The sequence below is a fragment of the Apium graveolens genome, chromosome 11, assembly GCF_009905375.1.
Source record: "Apium graveolens cultivar Ventura chromosome 11, ASM990537v1, whole genome shotgun sequence".
Taxonomy (NCBI): Eukaryota; Viridiplantae; Streptophyta; class Magnoliopsida; order Apiales; family Apiaceae; genus Apium; species Apium graveolens.
In genome coordinates this window covers 172,660,725-172,672,771 of record NC_133657.1, presented here as the reverse complement: position 1 = coordinate 172,672,771, position 12,047 = coordinate 172,660,725, and the positions used below count along the sequence as shown (strand labels likewise).

General features: G+C 33.6%; 1 long non-coding RNA gene across 2 annotated transcripts; it reads left to right on the top strand.

Moving 5' to 3' along the window:
• The first annotated feature begins 298 nt into the window (after window positions 1–298).
• On the top strand, window positions 299–3,921 carry LOC141696756 (uncharacterized). 2 transcript variants are annotated; one of them, XR_012564483.1, is made up of 6 exons: window positions 299–492; window positions 628–730; window positions 915–1,177; window positions 2,282–2,398; window positions 2,989–3,189; window positions 3,685–3,921. It is a non-coding gene; the product is annotated as an uncharacterized LOC141696756 (long non-coding RNA). The 2 variants fall into 2 exon arrangements; XR_012564484.1 differs by having other exon boundaries at window positions 628–777.
• Window positions 3,922–12,047: the final 8,126 nt, after the last annotated feature.

Genomic DNA, 12,047 nt, shown 5'->3' with positions numbered 1-12,047 from the left:
TCCGGTAACGAATGGTTAATTTTTTAAATTTAAAAAAAATTATTTCAATTATATATACATTTTTGTATAAAATAATTACCGATTAATATAATATTTTAGTAAAATTATATATATATATATATTCTAATAGTTTTGATTGCTTTAAGAAATAAATAAAATATATATTTCAATTATTAATTCATTTCTATGTAAATAATTATTTAGTTAAATTAAAAATAAATAACAATTCATATTTATTGTATGTTATGGGTATGGTAACACATTGTGACTATACCATAACATCAAAGAAACGGGGTTGCTATAGACATTTGTTTAGAAGGCTAATGCTACATTTTTCTTTGCAACCCCAGCGTGAAGGGTTGCAGCATGCAATCTACGGCCTAGTGAATCTCTCCCCACTTCGTATCTCTCACTCTCTCTTCTCTAATATTTTCTCTGCATACGATGACGCCAAACCCTAACTTTCTCAATTCTCTCGGATCTACACACAAGGTTCGATTATTCTATACACACAACTATTTTGTATATATATCTTCTCTTCAATTTCATCTTAGAGTTCTCAAATTTTGATTTCGATTTCAATTCGTGAGCTTATATATATGTATGTATATGTGTCTGTATATATAGGATGGGCGAGAACAAGGACAGCGAAGTACGAAACCAAAACTATCAGTGTACTCCCAAAATTAAACTAAAACATGTGGTTGTCGACTTATCAGAGTATAATCAGGTTCGTCTGAAGTATCTTCAATTTCCTAGACGACTTCATATTTATAGGTGATTTAAGCTGAAAATGGTCTGTACTTATGTGCAAGATATTATATTATAATATTGATAGTATATATGGAATTTGGATATTCACCATTATCTATTTGTTGATGATGATACTATACCTTTTGTCAATAATGTTACAGAAGTTTTGAAAAAGTATGATCACATGGAGTATTTTCATGTTGGGATGCCTTCTCAGTCTGTTTGCCCCTACATTTGGCTTTCGTTTAACATGGCTTTTGGAGGTGCTGGTCATGCTTTGAGTTATCCTTTGGCTAAGGCCGTTCCTAAGAACTTAGATTTGTGTCTTAAAAGATATCCAACTTTGTATGGAAGTGATCAAATTATGCATTTTTGTATTGCTGATCTTGGAGTTTCACTAACTCTGGAAAAAGGATTTCACCAGGTAAACAATTTTAGCCATTATCTTAATTTACTTTTAACATCAACATCTACATTTCTGAGTTAATGTTTGCAGATTGATTTACATCAAGATATCCATTCTTGCTCCAATCCCAGGGTTCCCTCTATATAAATCGCCGCCTATGGTTCCATTCCAATCCTCTCTCTCTCGATCTCGATCAATCGATGGAGAACACAGACACTATCCAACCTTTCCTTTCAGATAATATCGTCAACATTATACTCTCCCATCTTCCGGTGATATCTATTTTAAGATTCAAGTTAGTTTGCAAGTCATGGTCGTCTATAACTTCTACCCCTTATTTCATCAAAACTCACCTTCACATATCTGCTACTGACCCTGACTATGAACGCCACCGTCTAATTTTATCCAAAATTCCTTATGTCCCCTAGTTTGCCCTACGATACTCTGAGCTCTCCACCTATTCTTTATCTTTCCTACTAAAAGAGCCAGAGCCAGAGCCCCTCACCAAATCCATGTGTCATAAGCATGTTATTGACCACATTGAGGGTAAAATAAGTCGCGTTGTGGGTTCTTGTAATGATTTTGCTTGTTTAACAGATGTCGATGAAGGTAACGTGGTTTTATGGAATCCTTCCACTAGAAAATCCAATATTCTAATGTACTTATGTGGTACATTAGGCATTTCATCACTAACTTATTGTATTATCAATATCAAGGCCTTCACTGATTGATATACAATATTTGGCCAAAAAACTGCTCATCTCATAACATCGGTTTCAGCCTCCTTCAGTTTCTTTAGTGCATGAATTTCGTAGTTTTTAATTTTTTAGATTATTCCAAATAGTTTTCAGCCTCCTTTATTTGCATAAATTTGGCAATCTTTGATTATTTACATTATTCCAACCATGAATGAAGACGGTTCCTACAACTGTTTATTCTCAATCTCATTCAGTATTAGTATCTGTTTATTTTTGTAATCATTGTGTTGCTTCTCACATATTTTAATTATCATCTTTATATTGCTTTCACTTTGATCAGACACCTAGTTTTTATATATTATAATTGTAATTTTCATCCTCAGTGCAATGCGATTAGCTTCATTGGTTTCATTTCCTGTTTCAGTTTAATATTGGCAGTACACTGATAACTACTCACTTGAAAGCTTATTGATTACGAGGAGGAAGATGAGAAAGCTCTCGACTTTGTCGCCGCCAAAACTAATGGCGAGTCCGTTAAAAAGTAAGAATTTTGATTTTATGTTCGATTTGAATTTGGATTGAGCTGTTTGTGTGACTGAAATTGTGTATATTATGTGTTGTCTATTAGATTTGGAAGTTTGATTAGAGAATTTCGAGCTTTTGAGTGTCGGTTAGTTTGTGTAATTTGCTTGATAGCTAGCTAGTTTGTCCTGCTATGACAATGAGAACTGGAAAATATTAGCGAGAAGAATATGGTTTATACCAATGAATCAAGTTTTGGTTTTTTCCTAGACTGCTGTTGTGTTTGGTCACTATATTATCGCTAGTTGTCAGGGAGCAGCATGAGTGTTCTAACTTCTAAGTAACGTTTTTGCACAATAAGTTTGAGGAAAAATAATAAATAGGAAGGAATTAACTTATCTTGGTTTGGAAAAGTAAGATTACTGATCACTGTCCATGCACCATTAAAACCTTATTGCGGGAAAGTGTACTGTTAGTTTCAAATTCCAGAAAATGTTACTTAATTAACAGAACAATCACTTAATCCTCGATTAGTCCATTGGATTGTTCGAAAAATAATAAATGGGAAGGATAAAGTATATGTTTTCTGGTTATATTTGATCATATTAGATGTCAACAATGGACTAATGGAATGGAAGGAGCAAGTACTCATATTAAAGAGAATGCATCAGAATACTCGATTAAACAAGAAGACGAACACTATGAAGCCGAGAAGTGAGGGCCCAGGGTCGAGGACACTTTAAGAAGTTGATTGCAATGCGACAGTAAATATAAAGATGGCTCAGTAAATAGAACTTGCAATCTGGTCAGGTACATCAACTATTGAAAAGTTAAAAATTTACAATTAGCTTTTAATCATTTAATAGCATGTTAAAATGGTTGTAGCTAGAACACCATATACTTTTGCCTACTTTGTAGGCATGATATTTTTCATTTGAAATTTTTGAGGAACAGGATACCAGTGATAAAAGTGTGTTTAAGGTCACAATTTACATGAAAATTGAAGAAAGTTGGTATTAATTTTTTATGCTTTATAAAGAGTTGTCAAAATGTTCAACCCACAGAAATCTTGATTTTGTACAAAGTTAGCAGCCACATTAACAGAGCTGTACATATACTTAATTATTTTATACTAGATGTTCTGAGAATGGTGTGGTGTGGGATGGCATAATGACATTTTTTTCTTTTAAGGATTTAATATTGCAGTGTTGGATGGATAGTTTATTACTTGTTAGTCTTTTTTATGTTTGATGGTGCCTTTTACGCATCAGCAAATGTAATATATTTGATTTTCATTTTTTGTAGGTAGCATTTCAAGAAAAGATGGGTTTATGTATTTGACTTTGAGAAGAAAAGAATTGTGTGCAACGTACAACCAATTGCTAAGGATATTATATTTTGTTGGATTTAGTGGCTTCTACTGTTTTCATGTATTGCACGATTCAATATGATTTTGTTAGTTGTACTTTTAATGTTTTTATGTATTTTTTGGTACTTTATGATATTTGAATATTATTTCCATTATAGTGAAATAATATGAGTTCTTCCAATAGTTTTGATTGCTTTTTGTTTGTATTTTAATGGAATTTAAAGTGGAAGCCGAAAATGGCTGGAAACTGAAAAATCAGAATTTGGCTATTCTGAAACTACAAACTTACGACGGTTGTTCATCACATATTCCGTCGTAAGTTGACCCCAACTCCCAAAATATGACATAATTTTCTGTCAGAAGTTACTAATTTATGACGTATAGTTGTGTCGTAAATTTATGTTTTTTTATCGAAGGTAGGTCCCGCAAGAAAATATCCGACGATTCCTCCGTCATAAGTAACTAACTTATGACAATATTTTCCGTCGTAATTTCATAACATACGACGGAATTTCCGTTGTAAGTAGATTTATTGTTTTATTGAGAATGTGGGCCCCTGCTTCTTAACTTCCGACGCAATTTTATTTTGTGACGCAAATCTGAACTTACTACTCGAGCAAAAATGATGATTTTTTTCCGTCGTAAATGGCTCAATTACGATGATTTCAGTTCAAAAGAACCGTCGTAAATAGCCTGATTTCTTGTAGTGCTCCTAGCTTACGACACAGTTCTCGATTAATATTTAATATATTTTCATTTTTATTTTATACAGTTTTATTAAAATTTTATATAAATAATTAAATACTAAATAATGATTATATAAGAGTAAAGTTCTATGTAAACCACGTTTTTGTTGAAGACCATGGAGACCACCAATGTTCTGCAATCTAAACACCATGAAATATATTATTTTGTGAAGTATGTTTTACGAATATCACTAATTCATTAAAATTGTTGAAGATCATTTAAGTTTAATAAGTATAATGTGTATGTTCTGCAATTTGAACAAATGTTCTATAAACTAAATATGTTTCGTAGAATAAAATATTTTGTAATGTTCTACATGCAGTACATGCATGATATTCAATATTTTGAATAAAATAATGATTTTTGTAGATCATAATTCACAAAATAATATATTTTGCAATATTTTTATGCAAGATTTTAGTTGCTAAACATAAGTGGTCTCCGTGATCTCCAACAAAAACGTGGTCTCCATAGAACTTGACTAAATTATATAATTATACTTTCATTGTGTATAATTTCAAGTTAAGTTCAAATAATATAAATATTATATCATTAATGAGTTCTTATTCATAAATAATAATGTAAATATTTGTTGTTGGTGAGATTCGAACCTGAAAACTTATATGCACCTTTATAAATGATAATATAAATATTTGTTGTTATCGAGATTCGAACCTGAGAACTTATATATATCTTTATAATAATATAAATGTTTATTATTGACGAGATTCGAACCTGAGAACTTGTGGAGTGTATTTCCTTAGTATTTGGATTTAACGACTCTTATTATTTGATGAAGAAGATCCAACGACCGTGATGGAAAGGGATGACCAAAATGAGGGGTTAACCAAACTAAAATTAGTTAAAATCCATAAAGCTACAAATAGAGCACCAACATATTCCCTAAATAAAAATTAAAAAGTCTAAAAATCTCCAAAGTAATATATTAAATATCTAAAATGTTCAACCAATAATATAAATTCTAAAATTTCTAGTAATTAATTAAGTATAAATAATGATGGAAGTCTGAAGTACTAAAAATGAAATATCGGGGGTAAATCTCCATCACACAGTCCCAGACCCCCCTAAATGCCTGTAAAAAAAGAATACGGCATGAGGCAAACGCCTAGTATGGATTTGGAATACAGTTTATAAAACAAGCAATGAGAAATATATATTTCACAACTTATAATAAAACAATAATTTTAAAAACTAGTATGGCTGAAACAACGAGGGGTTACGATATTTCATACCGAGATCAGAATAGATACAACTATAAAAACACACATCATATATAGGGTACATATGCATGCAACAGAATGAAATCAAACTCTGGGTGCACCCACATATCCTTAAACAAATATTAAATGGCCAAAAGCTCCTCCAAAGAGCTAACAGAATGATACGCCATGACCAATCACACTGTCACGGAAGTGTCATATGACGCCCTCCAAACCCGGGTCAGAAGTTTGGGGTTCACAACACACACACAAAATATATAAACCTGTTTATGAAAATAATATATGTAATGACCCTACTTACCATAACTACGGATCACAACAGGTTAAAGTATGCACACAAGCCACAACCTTAATTACATTACAAACGTACCAAATCCCAACTAGTTTAACTTACATCTGAAAATAAAATATCCTTACAAACTTTCAAACTCAAAACTAAAACATAAAGTATTCAGCTAGCTTATTCCGTCTCAACCTGGAATTCTATCTCACACACTTGTCTGGGGATCCTCACTACCAACAGTTTCCTTCTTAACTGGAAAAGAACATAAACAGATTCGCAAGAGTGAGCTAACTAGCTCAGCAAGTCACAGTGACAATACTGAAATTAAACAATGATCAAATAAAATGATTTAAGGTATCAAGTTTCTTGTTAAAAAAACTAGATTAGAATTGGATATTCACTTTTATTTTTAAAAAAACTAGGTTAGGTTGTTGATCAGTCAGTCACTAACCCGAGCAAGGCACACATCTTTGCTCTATATATTGGATCCAAGGCACACATTGGCCTAATACGACCATGAATCTGGTCTGACCACGAATCTGGTCCACATTTATAAAACAATCCAGTTCTATAACAATAACATAATAAACAATGTAAATCAGTAAACAGAATCATAAACAACATTTGTCTCAAAGCATAATATATTATATAAGTGATGATGTCAAAGATCACTGGAGATAACAATATCATTAGTGTCTCTGATCAATGTATGAAGCAAGCCAGATGGACATCTGATCTAAGAGGAGATTAATGAACTGTTATTTTTGGTAATCAGTTAAACTTGGGGCCGATCCTAAGTAAATTGTATTGTTATCTTAATTTGTATTTTGTACTTGTAACACTTAAAGTCTGTAAAAATGCAAAGGAGCAGACTGAAGTCTTTTCCTGAAATAGTATCAAGCCTAAGGATTCTATCTGGAAGAAGATCAAGAAGATCATGCCTCAGAAGAATTTTGAAGAAGCTTGGAGTTGAATAAATCTGTTTGGAGAAAAATATTTTAAGTTAAGATCTCTACAAGTCACAGATTTAATGTTATAGAGAAGTCATTCGAGAACTCCAGAATGGCTTATCGAGAAGTCAGGAAAGCTACTAGAGAACTCAGGAATATAACGACAAGCCAAATTGAAGAACTGAAGATTGGAGATATCGACAAGTCATTCCTTCACTAGAGAACTCAGAGTTATCGACAAGTCTACATTCAGTAGAGAACTCTGAGTTATCGATAAGTCAAGTTCCACTAGAGAACTCAAAGATATTGATAAGTCAAAATTTACTAAGAGAACTCTGAGATATCGACAAGGTAAATTTTGACTTGAGAACTCTGAGATATCGACAAGTCAAGAAGCCACTAGAGAACTAAGACTTATCGATAAGTCAAAGTGTAGATGTGAAGACTAGAGATCTCGACAAGCTGAAGACCTCTACAAGCCAAACTAAATATGGAGTGCTTGAGATCTCGATAAGCCTATATACTTATCGAGATGTCAAGTGTTCTATATACCTAAACTGGAGATCTCGATGTATAGTCTCAAAGTACAAGGTTGCAGATCAGTTCAATATCCAAGATAAATAATCAACAAACAATCCAACAGCTGGATTGACAAGTCTACAAAAAGAAGCTTGAAGAGTGTGTAAGATCAATGGCAAAGATTAACTAACAGAGGAAGATTAAAGTGAACACGGGATGCTAAAGATATGCTAAGCCAGAATTGGAAGATCTGCTTTTTTATAAATAGAAATGACAAGTGACAGTTTAGAAAAGCTAATAGCATGTTTTATTATCCACTGTGTAAACCAGCAGTTAACTGAGTTATAAAGTTAACACTGGTCCTTAGTCAATAGTAACAATTTAGATCAGATTTCTTGTAACACTCTCAAGAAGAAGCTAAGCTCTTTATCAGCAAAGAGCCTAGAAATTTTGTAGCAAAACAGACTTAATTTTAATATAAAATTAAGTGAGTTTTGAAGATTTATGTTCTTTATTTTTCTGCAAGTTTAAATTCTGCATGAACACATTTCACTACAAGAATCAATTTACTTTGTTCAACCATAAACATTCAAGAAAAGCTCAAAAACAGTAAAATACATTCACCCCCTGTGTGTTATTCATTTCCTAACAAGTGGTATCAGAACTTAATCTGAAAGTAAACAGATTTAAGATCTTGGAAGAATGAATACACAGAAAATCAGTAGCATCAAAATTCCTACCTTTGTCAAAGCTAACTACACTCTTTGGAAAAAGAAAATGATGTTGTTCATCAAGATGGCCAATCCACTCTACATTCAGATCCTCAAGGATGGACCTTTCATTCCTACGGTTAGAATTGAGGAATCTACAGATGAAGACAGGATTATCCCAGCTCTTTATGCTCCAAAAGATCCTGCTGAGTATACTGATCCTGAAAAAGAGAAAGTATCCCTGGATAGTAGCTTGCAATTAATATTGATTGAGTCACTTGATAATGTGATGTGCAACAACATTGTCAACTGTGACACTGCCAATCAAATATGGGAAAATATTGAGATACTCGGTGAAGGAACTGAAGAAGTTAGGTCAAACCAAAGAAGGATACTGATTTCACAGTATGAGGGTTTCATAGCTAAGCCAAAGGAAAGCATTACTAATGTGTTTGAAAGATTCAATAAGCTGATAAATGACTTGCAACTTCATGACAAATACTATGAAGCTGAAGAAGTGAATCTAAAGTTCCTGCTTACTCTCCCTGATCATTTGGAACAGAAAATCTCAGCAATCAGGGAAGGGAGAGACTTAAACAGAATAACACTGGAAGTTCTATATGGAATTCTCCAAACATATGAAATAGGGATGATTCAAAGACAATCGTTGAGATCTGGTCAAGGACATGTTGTGGATGGCTCAAGTGCTTTAATTGTAGATGAAAGTCAAACATCCAATGATGAACCAAGATCTCAAACTACAGTTGCCTCAGCAAGAGAGCAAAGAACAAATGTGTCACAGGAACAAGTCATTCGGGAATTGGAAAAAGATGAGTTCTATACTCTTGAAGAACTGGATGAGGTAGATCAGTCAATGGATTATTTGGCTAGTAAATTCTCTAATATTAGAGTAAAAAAGCCAAGATACTTCAAGAATAAAGGACATCTTTTCAACAAAGACAGCAGCTGGAAGGAAAAAGGGAAGTACAATTATGATAGCAAGAAATTGGATCTGTTGACAGATCTAAGATAAAGTGCTTCAATTGTGATGAACTGGGTCACTTTGCTACAGAATGCAGGAAACCCAAGAAGGTAACTAAAGATAAAGATTATCTTGAACTTGAAGCAAAGTATGAAGCTCTTCTGAAGAAACAGCAAAGCAAAGCTTATATTGCAGAAGGTAAAAGTTGGGATGACTATGAAATTGATGAAGATGAAGAACTTGGAAACTATCCACTCATGGCTTTGGAGCAAGGAGAATCATCCTCATCTAAATCACAGGTACCAACTCTTACCACCACTAATTTAAATGTGAATCAATATAAGGAAACTGTTGAGAAGATGAGAAGATAAATGTTTCACATCCACACAAGCATGGTTGCTGCTAATGAAGAAGTTAGCAGATTAACAAAGTTAAATAAGAAGCTTGAGAATGAAAAACAAGGAACTAAATTGTTGACAATGGAGCTTGAAGCTTTGAAATAATAAAATGGTTATTTGAAGAACAAGCTCAAGTGTGCAAATGAGATTGAGGATGTGCTAAGGGAAAAACTGGAGAAAAATGAAGTAAGGTTGAAGTCTTTCAGTAATGTATCTGAATTGGTTGGTCAGTACCATGAGAAAATCAAACCATGTGCAAACATTTCTATTGGTCTTGATTATGATGCTTTGAACAACAAAAAGAAGAACATAAGGGACAAAGAAAAAGCAACAGAGAATGAAAATGTTCCAGCAATGCTGAAAAAGGTTGGGTCGCCTATGGTCAAGGCTTGTAAAGTAGACTTCAGTGAAGAAGGATTGATTATCAAGCAAGAAATTGGAGATGAGGATAATGAAAAGAAAAATGCAAACTCAACTCAATCTTCCAAGGCTGAAAAAATCTCATGAACAATCAAAGCACCAAGACTCCTGTCAAAGGAACCAAGATTAAAGATGCAAGAAAGAAGAAGAAAAATAGAAATGGGAGAATAGGCATAAACAAAAGCAATAATCTGGACTATGTTGCAGATACTCCCAGGAAGAAGTGTGAAAATGTGGCTCTGCAAATCATCTAACTCATCTTTGTAAAAAGGTTGTTAGTAAGCCAACTGAAGGAGCTTGCAAATACAATGAAGCAAATTTAAATGATCCCTACTCATTATGTGATAAGTTTGACTGCATCCCTTGCAACTTGAAAGTGATGAAGAGTTACCACAAAATGTGAGTATACCTTAAAGAAATAAAAATTGAGTCTATATCAGAAAGGGAAAACATACAACAATCATTGGACTCTATTTTATCTGAAATAACTCACTCTACTTCTGCTAAATCAGTTAACAAGAAGAAATTACCCAACACTGCTTGGGTCACTAAACATACCTAAATCTCATTGTGTGCAGGGGAAAGTGAAGAAAGTCATATGGATCATTGACAGTGGATGCTCCAGACATATGACAGGTGATAAGGCCCTGCTATCATAATTTGAGGAGAAAGCGGGCCCATTGGTGACCTTTGGAGATAAAAGCAAAGGATTCACAATGGGATATGGCAAGATTGTTTCTGAAAATATTGGCATTGATGATGTAGCACTAGTACCTGGTCTTGAAGTGAATCTTCTCAGTGTTAGCCAATTTGAAGACAAAGGCTTTGTAGTTTTATTCAACAAAGAAGACTACACTTTTATCAGCAAGAAAACTGGTGAAGTTGCTCTAAAAGGAGCAAGGAAAGGAAGCTTATTTGTTACAGACTTGGACTCAATAAATAAGGATGGTATTTGCTGCTTCTACACCAAGGCATTGGAAGAACAAAGCAAGCTATGGAATAAGAAGTTATCTTACTTGAATTTCAAGGCAATTAACAACTTAGTCAAAAAGGAGTTAGTGAGAGACATGCCCAAACTGGAATTTGCTCAAGTTGAAGTTTATGAAGCTTGTCAGAAAGGAAAGATGAAAATATGTAGTCACAAGTCAAAAACTGTGAATTCTATAAGTGCACCCTTGCAACTTATTCACATGGACTTATTTGGGCCAGTGAATGTCTTATAAATTTCAAGGAACAGATATGCACTTGTGATGGTGGATGATTTATCGAGATACACTTGGGTAGAGTTCATGTACTCTAAAGATAAAACTCCACACATCATAGTTCAACACATCAAGAAGATAGAAAAGTAGGCCGAAGATTACAATTGTGTGAAAAGACTGAGAAGTGACAATGGAACAGAATTCAGAAATGTTACATTAAATGAATTCTGCAAAGGCAAATGCATTGTTCAAGAATTCTCAGCTTCCAGGACACCTCAACAAAATGGAGTAGTTGAGAGAAATAACAGAATATAGGTTGAAGCTTCCAGAACAATGTTGCAAGATGTCAAGTTACCAACAAGTTTCTGGGAAGAGGCTGTTAACACTACTTGTTACACTCAGAACAAATATCTCATAAAAAGGCACATGGCAAGTCACCTTACTCAATCATGTCTAAGAGGAAGCCTACTGTAAAGTATCTTCATGTGTTTGGAAGCAAGTGTTATATTTTGAAAGACAACTCTGAATATGTGGGAAAATCTGACTCAAAGGTTTTTGAAGTAATTTTTCTGGGATATTCACTGGAAAGAACAGCCTACAAAGTTTATGTGACTGATCAAAAGAAGATTATGGAAAGCACAAATATGATCTTTGATGATGACAAATGTCCAGGCTTGAAATGCCTTGATGATAATGAAGCTGAAGCCCTGGCATTTGAAAACCTCAATATTGACAGTGACTCTGATGGAGAAGTTGAAGTTGATGCACATCAGACATTAAATGAAGAGACAACTCAACAGGAAAATCATGAAAATGGAAACTCATCTCAAACACCTGAATTTCAGAG